The following is an 11135-nucleotide window of genomic DNA, read 5'->3' on the forward strand; positions in this document are numbered from 1 at the left end:
CTTTATACAAAAACGCAAATGTATAAAATGCGTGAAAATTGTATATATACATATATTTTCGTTCCCCTCTCTCCCCTCTCCCAGATCTCGCTTGCCACTCTCCCAGATCTCGCTCGCTCACTCGCCTCTCTCGCCTCTCTCACTTTATACAATTGATCTTTTTGTATATGTATACCAAAGCAGATTATACAACTGTTTTTTTGTATATGTATAGCTAATTATACATATATATGTTTGCTATGGAGCGCAATTATGCAAACTTTGCTATAACATACAAATATGAATTTTGTGTTTGCTATATTTGAAAGTTGCTCAAATAAAATCTGGATTAAAATAAGTAAATTACCTTTAATTATAAACTCCGTTCCAAAAATCATTCCTAAAGATTTTCCGTGTTTCTTTTAGTATTATTTTGTCATTAAAAAGTTGCTAAGTATCGAATAATTTTAAAACATATAATCAAAACTTAATTAACAAGGTAAAAAGTGACTATTTATCTATTTCGTATAAAATACTAAAACCATTATAGTAACTTTTTATTTTTATAAAAAAAAACTCGAAAGATATGAAAAATCTTTTACCAAAATCGTGCAAAGGGGAGTGGGGACTGGTGAAAGGTAATTGTGCAGTGAAAAGCCCATTTCATTATCATAAAGGCCAAGTCATATTTTTTGTCATTAACTAAAAAAAGAACATTTGGGAAAGTGACTTAACAAAAAAAAAAAATCTCGATGGTCGACCAACATTTCATACACCAAAAATGAAATTTCCCACAATAATTTATTTATGGAAAATATACGTTTGTAATAAATAGAGATTCTTATAATGGAATTTAAAAGTATAAGATTTGAGAGTCTGATAAATTATTTTTCAATTTATTTTGGTTATGCTCATATGGACCTTAGACCGACTCAAGGAGATCATGAGTTCCTGTTAAAGATTCTCACGTTGGAAAAGGGATGAAAATTTGGTTTCTTTATATGAATTTGGATATTTTTTTCTTTCGATTTGGAAATTCTTAACAATTCCTTGTAAGAAGTCGGTCAACATCATTAAGTTGCACACTCTCTTAATTAGTGCTATCAAAATAACCTAAATATAGGTAATTCATCCAGAATTTCATGGATTGGATTCATGATAATTTAATTTGGGTGAGCCTAATTTAATATCCAAATTCAACTCGTTTCAAAATTCTTTATTTGCATTAGTGCAATGTCATGTTGAATAATGTTTGGTAACTTCCATCAAGAACTTAATTTATTTATTTTTTCTTAAGTTGGAATTCAAATTACAAAAGATAAATAACAATATGTTAAAATTCTTGCAAAATAAATTTGGATGGATAATGATCCAATCTGAATTCTAATTCAGCTCATTTTAATTTCTCCAATTTCAATTTAACCCGCTCGCTAAATAATGGTTTTTTATTATTGGTTACTAAATATCATTGTAGTATATATTTACCATTCACATGCCAAGAAGGGTTTAATTGGACCAAATATATAGTAGCTATAGATGGAAGAGAAGAGCAGAGAAGGAGCTAGGTGAAAATGTTTTCCTAGCGTTATGGATTCAAACCCACTATTAATAAAAAGTTTTTTTTTTTTACTCCAAACTCCTAATCTTGGCTTCGCCTCTGAACAAGAGTACCGTTGGATAAAAAGGACATGAGAGACCAATAATGTGGTAGTCCAATATTGTCCAAACTAGTGTCACATGTCACAGAAAGGAAGAGAAAAAGTACCCATTTGGTCACTGAATTGAGAGCAACATCACAAACCTGTCTTTTTCCCTCTGTTGAAATATTGAAGAAATTAAAGTAGCTACTATATAATTATATATAATTAAAATATATATAGAGACACACACTAGAATCCATGTTACATAAATCAGAGTGTCACGGATGTGCTTGTGACATTGTGAAATAATATCAGTGACAAGTAACAACCCTATAATATTATACTACGTGCTTTTAGGGGCGGAGCTACATCTAGCTAAGGGTAGTCAAATGAACAATTTTCATCGAAAAATTTATATATATATTAAATATTTTTATTTTTGGATATATACTAATTATTGAACACCCTTTATACAATATAGAAAGATGACCCAATGGTTAAGGCTCTTCAAATTTACCTTGGAGGCCTAGTTTCAAGCTCAGAATTAGGCATTTTATTTTTTTAAAAAAATTAGTTCCGTTTATTAAGTTTAGAAAAAAGAGAACATAAATGACGTTGAGTTCCATTTTTTAAGTTAAAAACAAAATACAAGTTATTGTTTCATTTTGATAATGTGACCAATAAAAGTTTATCTTTTTATTTGTCCTAAAGTATGAATATTCTTGACAATAATCCGAGCTCCGTGTCATAATATTATATATATCGAGAGAGAGAAATTTGATGTTTAATTATTTTATATTAAACATGAGTTGATACTCTTAAACATGTTATAACTGATTAGGTTATGGTGATATTGTTTTTTTTTATAAAAAAATCACTATTAGGAAATATGGAATTAGTGACGAAAAAAGTTTCGTAGTTAAACAACTCAAATTCCAAGCTAATTTCATTTAGCTATGGATTAGCAGTGGATTATAATAAAAATTAATTAGCTGAGTTTTTTAATAATTAATTAGCTAGTGATTACCTATAGATTTCATAATTAATTCCATATTTTCTAATGAGTAAATTTACACTATTGATAATATAAGTCAAATTTCGAATCACTGTAGATGGAATTTCTTTTTCAGCTTTGGGTTTTGACTTTTGCATATATATGACTTCGGCACATTTGAATGGGGGCTGATTTCAGTAGGAACGAGATACTTATTTTAACGGACGATAAAATTATTTAGTTTCGGATAATTAAAGGATATTTTTTATCTATTACCTAATAATTAAGATAAATTATTTTTGATGAATTGTACAAATACTCGACTTGGAGTCACTTTAACTTGTACTTGTTTTTACTTATTTCCTTTGTAAATTTATTCGCTTCAAAAACAATTTTCGTATGTGATTGAAACTGAAAATTTGCAGACTTTAGATTTTTTTTGTTTGAAGTGTAGTCTTGTGAGGGCTAAATATCAGACTTTTTTTTTGGTCAAAAATAAATAAATTATTCTTCAAATCTCATCAATTCAACATATAAAAACTTTTGTAAGACCTAAATTATTCTTTGTGAATTAGATACTACTTAATTTATGTCGGACAACACTAACCCATGGGCAAAACCTAAAAATCCACTATGTGATGTGCTTTTAATAGAAAATTTAGCTTGGCCCAGCCCAACAAGGTAATACACAAAATATTTGAAATTTTTTCACATGGGCTAAGCTCACGTGGATCCAAGAATCAACAACAGAAGGACTCATAACAACATATATATTATCCCTTATTTCCCCCCCATAATTTCCATTATTCCCTACCAGTTCTAAAATTTTCCAAAATCTCTTATTTTACTCCCAAACACCCAGACGCTGGATACATAAATCCTTACTCCCAAAATCAACATTTATCCCTTTCTTATTTCACTCCACAAATCTCTCCTTATTTTTAATCACAAAATCTTGGTAGTTATTTTCTCATTCACGTTTGAAATTCAAAATCAGTCTCTTTTCTGTAGGTTAAGGATATTTTAGACAAAAAAGTTTAAAAAGGATATTTATGAATCTTTTACCTATTTTTAAAAACATTCCAAAATTTATAATAAAATAAAATAAGTGAACTTCAAATTTTCAACACTAAAACGTAAATTAGTAAAAAAAGAAGTAATAGTAGTAGTTATTATTTAGTAATAATTAATATAATATTTGTAAATTTTTCATAATTTGAGTTGGTTATGGACTCTAACAACTAATCATTCATTGAAACTGATTAGGATTCTTGTATTATTATTTAATCTTTCCATTGTCTCATAATAATATTAATTTCAATTTCACCAAAATTTCATACACTATAGAATTTATGTAAGTTAGACCATCATTTAAACTAGAGCCGTCAAAATGGGACTTAGCTCATCGGGCTGGCCCAACCCTACCCGTTATTGGGGTAGGGTTGGGATGTGATTTTTCAAGTCCATTTAAAACTAGGGCTTATAAGCTCGGCCCATATAACCCCTTGGCCCTTGAGGCTTGATCGGGGCAGGGCCGGGGTCGGCCCATGGGCCAAAACTTTTTATTTAAGAGTAATTTACAATAATCTCACTAGTATATAATCTAATTATTTGAATACACGCTATGTTATATATTGGGTTAATTTGTTCTAGATACACTCTATCCAAGTAGATTCGCATGTTTCTAGGATACATATACAAATCTCGCACCCTCGCCTTTCTCCTATCTTGCTTGTCACTCTCTTATCTCACTCGCATATCCAGTATGCGATATACATGCTAATTACACTAGATTTTTGTTAGTGTTATTGAAACAACATTATTGTTTGTCATATTTGATTTGAAAATTTTCTCATTTTTTTTATGTTATAGAATTATAAGTTTGAAAAGAAAAAAAAATAAAAAAAGAAAAACAGAAGGGCTAGCCCTCCCCAGTCCTCGGCCCTTCTAGGGTTGGGTTGGGTTGAGCATTTTCAGGCCCTACCAAATGAAGGGCCAGCCCGCCCTAGCCCTTCAAATTCCTTGGCCCTTGAGGCTTGGACCCGGTGGGGCTGGATTAACCTTTTTTGACAGCTCTAATTTAAACCAAGAAAATTCTTGGTGACAACTTTAACCAAAAAAAATAAATTCACATTTGAAAAAGGGTGTTATTTTCATGAATTTTTAAAAATGTTTTAATGGTTAAAAATAAACGATAAAATGAATATATAAGGGTATTCATATCCATTTTAGATTAAAAATAATTTTATTACACTTTTTATGTGAAATAAATAAAGTACATGTAATATTCATTTAAAAAAAACATATTTTATAGAGCGAAACCTCACGAGAAGTTTGTGAAGGAGTTGGCATGACTAATCACGTGAGAACAAAAGTAATTACTTAAAACAAAAGGATTAAAAAAAGGAGAATAAGCATGACTGTTATGGTCAAAGAAAAAAAGGCATAGAAGACTCCAAATGAATAAAAAAAATGGAAAAGCAACAAAAAAAACAAAAAAAGAAGACAAAATAACATGAAAAACTTGTTTTTTTGAGATTTTTGAATCTTTATTTCGTGAATAATAGAATAAAACAAGTGATACTTCAAAAAATACATCAGTCCACGGTTTATTTGTATCATGAGATAATATCTAATTATCATTTAAATATATATATATAGGACTGTTGTTAAAAAAATTCGTAAATTGATGAAATTATATTCTACAATGTGGATTCACCTTTGTTTATATTTTTTATGAATGTTTAACTAAAATAATCTTTAGTTATAGGAATTTTGATAATAATAAAAAATTAACATATAGTATTGAGGTAGATAATAATTTGTCCATTTCATCATTTACGTATGTGTATGTTTTACATTGGAATTGACTAATTGAGGATTTGAATATAGAAATTCATGAGTTTAATTTTAAATTTCAAATTTATAATTCTTAGAAATATTCAGACTTAATGGCTAAGAATTAATAACTGGTATATTTTGATTTAGAAAATAAAAATAAAATTGAAATTATATTGTAAATGGACAATTATATTTAAAAAGACACTTATATAAGTCATTTAAAGCATTAAACTGAAGTTAGAAGCTAAGGGAGCCTTATAATAAAAGTTCAAGCTAAAGGCTTCATTGCGACATAGTATTTCAAATTATCCCATTACCTATACATGGTCTCACTTTGAACAAGTATATATCCCGATATAATAAAAATTCAAGTTTAAAGGCTTTATTACGATATAGTGTTAGATGTATTATCATTATAGCTAATAGATATTCATATAACTCCTTTCAGATAGAGTATTCATAATATTTCATATTGTACGTATAGTAAATTATAACTTTTAAAAGTTACATAGTATATATGTTATTTGTCTAAATTAAAAATAACTTGTCACAATATAGCCTATTCTAGTATACTTCATCACAAAATGAAAGTCATATAATAAATCGAACACTAGTAATTGGAAGCTAAATCATTAGTCTAAGAGATTTGGTTATCACATAAAAATTACAATTCAAGAGGTTAAATGATCTTTTGTATAATCAATTTATTATGGGTCTATATGACAATATTTGATATACGTTAATTATAATGATGAAAGAGTAATAATAAGATATTTGACGTATATATATGTGGTGTGATTTTGTGCACAATATTGATACTAAATCATTAAAGTAAGTCTGAAGATTGTGGCATACATATTCTTTGTGGCACACTGTAATCAACTAGAATGTTATGCATTGATTTTTTTGACTAAGAGCAAAAATTGAAATATATAACATGTAGACAATATAAGACCATTATGGCGCTTCTAAGAAGAGTGCATCTTTCAGTCTGATTGTGAAAGGTATTTCATCTAGAACTCAGATAATATATGTCATACCATTGACATGAATCGCCTCTAGTAGACCATCTTATGCTCACATTTATTAGACATATATACAAAAAAATGTAAAGAATGTCACCTAGCCAAACTATTTGATACCTTGTAATAAAGAATAACTTGTAAGACATGTACATTATGTTAGTAACATTACTTTATAGGTTACGATTTTATAAGACATTTCATTTATACGTATGCTTATTAGAATTTCATTTAAGTATTTTGATTAAAATGAGCACCCTTATTTGTTTACTAGTCATTTTGTATGTTTCTTATACTAGTATATGTTGTATATGTATTGATGTTCCTAAGTTCAATGACGTTGCATTTTTATTAATGCAAGTTCACAAGGCGACAAACATTCACATTAGGTCAAGTCTTATTCTTCGATCAAATTTTTAGTGAACTTCATCTCTGTCTGGACCCTGTTCTGATCAGATGTTAATTGTACCATTTTCAAATTTTGTAAAAGTCTCCTAGACATTTTATAGTTATCATATTGTATAATTTTTGTTCAAATGACTCTATGTTACGTGTATGCAATTTATTTAGCTATTTTTGCTTGCTTATTGTCTTATAGACTTGTATATATATCTCATACTAAGTATCATATATTTGTGGTCCAATTCTTCGGCGGAGGACGTGACGCATGTGTATTAGATATTATGATTTATTTTTTTTGATATAAATTAAGAACATTTAACAAAAGTACTTAGTTTAAATTTGAGGTAAGCTAAGACTTTATTCCTTGCATTGTTTCCTTTACCTTTGACATATTTGTTAAATGAATTTGAATAAATATAAATAATTTTAAAATATGATAATGTATATAGGTCGGAACAAACATGTTCTTAAGATTTTTTATTTTATATATATATATATATATATATGATATTTTTTAGGTGTTTATTGATTTTTCACTTATGTATGATTTGCTCTTGAGATTTATAGCTTGATTTGATATCACTGACGTTTACAACATGAATTATACATAACAATTTACATGGTATATGAATATACTAAATATACATGCATAAGATATAACAAAAACTAGTCCGTCATGCATTATTCATTGATGGCAAAATATTATGAGTTATTTTGGACATTTTGATCATGAGATGTTATTATTCGAGTTTTGACTCACATAAATGATAAGCCGTTATAAGTATTCTCAAGTAGGTTAATTTATTATAATAATATAATTTCTCACCGAAGATTGTTGTAGTCAAACTTATTTATTAGTTCGTTGAATATATCATATTGCTTTATAAGTTATTATTTTTAAAATAAAAAAATGGACAATCACAATAATTACTTATGCGCTAAAATCTAAAATAAAATAAAGTGGGGCCTATTAAGTAATTGACCGTCCTAATCCCACATTGAAAGTAGAGCAACTCATACAGACTTACTACTTCTACATAACATTGTTATAAACGAAGATACAATAAAGGGTATATCTCTTATGTTATCACTTTTATGTTCTCGTAAGAATGAATCTCTTATGGTTTAAAAACTGTTGATGAACTCGAGAGCTTAAAAAAATTATTTTTAAGGTGCTGTATGTATAACTATTTATTTTTATTTTCTTATTTCTCAAGTTGATTTTTATGAGTATGCATTCATTTGTTTCGATACTTAATTTTAATGTCAGTTTAAACTCAATTTTTGTTTCAGAAGTGGATCTTGGTGAAATCATCATTGGAAACGATTGATTGATCAAAAGTGAAATCTTTTATATTCTGTTGAATTGTAAAATGCGTTGCTTTTTTAGAATGGGCAAAATACCATCAAAATCTTATCATTTTTGTCGAGGTGAGTGATTTCAATCACACTATTATTTTAAATTTAACTAAGATCCTTTGTATTTGTTTGTGAAGTCTCACTTCATTTTCTATGATGCGATTAATGTAAAATTTTGGAATATCAAACAAATCATTTTTATCAAATTCAAAAAGGTAAAATTGGACCAATTTTAATGGGTAGGCTGCAATCCAATTCATCATGAGCTTCAAATTGATAAGATTAAAATAAATTAAAGCAAATTTAGGATAAATCATGAATTTTTTTTTAAATATAGTCAATAATGTTTGATTTTTAAAACTAAGTAAACAAAAAGTTCTGCTTCATTTTCTATGATGAGATTAATGGATCCGATAGTAAAATTTTGGAATATCAACCAAACATTTTTTTTATCAAATTCAAAAAGGCTAAATTGAACCAATTTTAATGGATAGATCGTAATCCGACTCATCTCGTGAGCTTCAGATTGATAAGATTAAAATAAATTAAAGCAAATTTAGGATAAATCATGATTTTTTTTTATTAAATCTCGTCAATAATATTTGATTTTTAAAACTAAGTAAATAAATACCTTCGCCCTTCTATCAATTGTATAATGTATAAAGAGAACTAGGTGATGATATTCTATTCACCAACGTAAAAGTGGCAGAGCAGTACATACAATTACTGAATCAGCTCGGTGTTATCATTTCATAATCAAAATTGACTTCTATTTAGATTAGTTTCTTAGTAAAAGATAAGACAAGAAGTAAGGGCGTAGCAGCTGCGCGAAAGTCGTTGTGCCTTAGCGCGAAAATGCCCAGTCGAAGTCCTGCCTTGAAAAAGTTGGGACTTTTAGGCAAATTTTAGTATCCGACCCATCTCTTTCTGTCGATTCCCCTGGTTATCGAAATCTCTGATTCGATCAGGACCAGGATTCCCAATCATTTGTTTGTGGGAGCGACTCTCTGTTACCATTCTCCACCTGGATAATTTATCATATTATATTTATTTTATCTTAATTATTAAGTACTACTCTTTTTTATATATTTATATAATTTATATAATATTAAAGTAGACCAACAAATTGATTTTTTTTCTCAAATCAATCAAATCAATCCTCATCTAGAATGAATTAATATTTTAATTGATCTTTTATATGTTAGATTATTTATTTACCAGAATAATTTCTTATAAGCTCTAAATTTCAAATACTCTTCTATTACATATAAATATACGTATTTTGATACATTTTTTAAAAAGTATTTTAGATATGTCTCATTATGTTTTTAATGCCTTCAAGATGTTTATTATGAATAAGTAAGTTAATTTATTCATAATTTTAAACGTATAAAGAATTTCTTATGAAGTACTCTCACTATATTACTTTTTGTATTTATAAATCAAATAAAACAAAAAATAATAGGTTGTTTTTTTATTTCCACCTTCATTCCTATCTCGATTTGTTTTTATATATTTTTTTAATTTTTATATTTAATAATCATCTAGGTATTCAGTGCAAGTAAATTACATGAGCTCATATAAGTACAAACATTATATATATTATTTTATGTTATAATATTGAATTTGAATGAATCATTTAATAGTGCATTCATCACTATCCTTACAGAGTGTTCACCAAAAATCAAGGAAATTTTGATATTTTAGTAGTATGATTTGACTTTTTTGATTTGTTTAAATTTGATTTTTACTTTTATTAAAATACACATAATTTTACTTAGTTATGATGTTAAGTAAGAAATAGCTAAAAATTTAGCTATATAAATATTTATTCAAAAATTATAATTATACATATATGTGTATGTATGTAAATTTTTAAAATTTTACTGTGCATATTAACCTTTTGCAATTTTAGTTGATAATTTATGTATGAAGTCATTTTAATTTTTTGCTTTACATTTTAGTTTGATTTGCAATTTTTATTTTATAATTTTAAAAATTAATTTCACATCTTAAATAATTTGTCTTCGAGTCATTTTTCTGGTCATTATTATTTAATTCAATTATCATTAAGATATCTTGATATATATTATAACTAAGGGCAGCGGTGTTCATGGTTCGATTTGGATCGGTTATTGGTTAAAACCAAATCAAACCAAATGAAAAAAAATAATCGTCGGTCTGGTTATTGTAGGTTTAGTTTGTTCTTTTTTTTGGATAAATTGGATTATTTTCTTCAAGAAAATTACAAAAACAACAGAAACATTACGTAAAACACACAAGAAATTCACCTTTTCCTTTAGAAACCCACAAAAACAATAGAAACATGATGTAAAAACAAGAAATTCACCCTATATTCCAAGAAAACCACAAAAACAACAGAAAAATCAAGAATATTTGTATATAGGTTCAAGAAAGAGAAGGTTACTAGTGATAAGAGCGTCCATTGTGTAGAATCTAAAATGGAGAAATTGAACTAAATGTTATTGTTTCCTCCTATTGCAGAGAGAGCATTTCAGTCTTTTCGATTTGATCTTTTTTGATTCGCCTTATTTATATTTAATAAAATATCACTAGCCACTTTGTCTAGTGATATAGATTTTATTTTTTAAATTATAATATCTAAAATTAACTAAATTTTTGAACAATGTTTACAATTTTATATGTACTCTTTCTTTAAACAAAACTAGAATTTAGCTAGTGGTGACATAATTTCATATTTTAAATTTTATTTATAATTTTTTTAAATATAACTAAATTTTTGAACTATGCTTACAATTATTTTCAGAAATATGAAAAATTGACTAACTGATGTATTTTTTTCCCCATATATTATCCCCCAATTTACTATGAAATTATTCCTTTTAATAAATGGTAAAGGAAAAAAGACAACCTTAA

The sequence above is a fragment of the Solanum tuberosum genome, unplaced genomic scaffold (genome assembly GCF_000226075.1).
Source record: "Solanum tuberosum cultivar DM 1-3 516 R44 unplaced genomic scaffold, SolTub_3.0 scf00092, whole genome shotgun sequence".
NCBI classification, from domain to species: Eukaryota; Viridiplantae; Streptophyta; class Magnoliopsida; order Solanales; family Solanaceae; genus Solanum; species Solanum tuberosum.